This window comes from Chaetura pelagica, unplaced genomic scaffold (assembly GCF_000747805.2).
Source record: "Chaetura pelagica isolate M959 unplaced genomic scaffold, ChaPel_1.0 scaffold39, whole genome shotgun sequence".
NCBI classification, from domain to species: Eukaryota; Metazoa; Chordata; class Aves; order Apodiformes; family Apodidae; genus Chaetura; species Chaetura pelagica.
The window spans coordinates 1,661,091-1,662,539 of record NW_009954614.1 but is presented as its reverse complement, the minus strand read 5'-3'; the positions used below and the strand labels follow the sequence as shown (position 1 = coordinate 1,662,539).

General features: G+C 52.9%; 1 protein-coding gene across 1 annotated transcript in view; it reads left to right on the top strand.

Moving 5' to 3' along the window:
• POGLUT1 (protein O-glucosyltransferase 1) overlaps nt 1–1,449 on the top strand; it is a 21,472-nt gene that overhangs the window by 5,295 nt on the left and 14,728 nt on the right. The window lies entirely within an intron of this gene.

The window sequence follows — 1,449 nt, the reverse complement described above, 5'->3', positions numbered from 1 at the left end:
CCCCATTTCTCCTTTATTTTTTCTGTTACATCTCTCTCTTACCGTCAGTTTCAGTGAGAGACACTTTTTTGGAGGCCTGTTCTCCACAGCTAATCACTCAGTGTCCGTGCTATGGCTAAAAAACACACCATAAATGTGGCTCCTTCCTGCTCACAAGCTGCCCCAGCACCTCCTCCCGGAATCTAGGACCACCAGGCTGGATCCAGGCTAGGGCAGAGGGAGGCCGAGTGTTCAGCTCTGAATACACAGACCCCCTGGAGAGGGGACAGGCTTTCCCACACTCAGCCGAGGTAAGAAACATCAATTCACTGGTCTGGATTCATGTTAGGATAGTATCTGCTTAGCCAGGGCCTTCTTAATTAAGCAGCCTGCGTTAATTTGGCTGCCTATCAGCATGGCTGTTACATCCAGCACTGGATTAATGAGCCTGTCTCCTGAAGGCTGGCCACGTATGACTGAGCTGACCCGGACACTAATTTGGGGTACTTTTGAAGACTGTATTCTTAGAAACCATTTTGCAAGGAGGAGGTCCTACACATCACGTCGATGGCACTCAATGTCCAGTCCTCAGTTCTGCTTTTCTTCTTCTTCCCAGCAGTCCACATCCCTGGAGCTGCAGAGGACTTTATACCCATCAGTCTAAACCTTTCTACCATAACAATGAGATTCTTGACTTAAATGTTGAAACTTAATCATCCCGTGGCATCAGCAAGAGGTAGGGCCAGAAGGAATCTCTTACAGCTTGGACAAACTGCTTGATGAACTCAGGTCTCCAGGGAAGTTCTCCCCTTAAAAACCCCAAGGGGGAGAGGCCCACCAGGCGCCCAAGATCTGCACAAGGCTCTTGGGGCTCCTGGAGTGCAGACAGACAGAGCTAGGAGGTTATTGGGAGACTTGTATCAGAAACACTGTGGACAGAGGACTAGAGACGTGATTGTCCCCCCGTACTTGGCACAGGTGAAGCCACACCTTGAATTCTGCGTTCAGTTTGGGCCCCTCACTACAAGGACACGGACGTGCTGGAGGGTGTCCAAAGGAGGGCAGGGGTCTGGAGAACAGATCTGATGAGGAGCGGCTGAGGGAACTGCAGTAGTTTAGTCTGGAGAAGGGAGGGCTGAGGGGAGACCTCACTGCTCTCTACAACTGCCTGAAAGGAGGTTGTAGCAAGGTGGGGATCAACCTCATCTCCCAAAAACAACAAGTGATACGGTGAGGAAAAACAGCCTCAAGTTGTGCCACGGGAGGCTTAGGTTGGATATCAGGGAAAAATACTTGACTTAGAGCACTGTCAGGTGCTGGAGCAGCTGCCCAGCCAAGCGCTGGGGCCGCCCCCCCGGGATGTGCCCGCAGGACGCGTGGGAACACGGCCCCACTCCCGTCATCTCACCCACCGCTTCCAGCCAAAACCCTTGCACGGCTCCACCACCGCCCAGCCGCGCACGCAGCCCT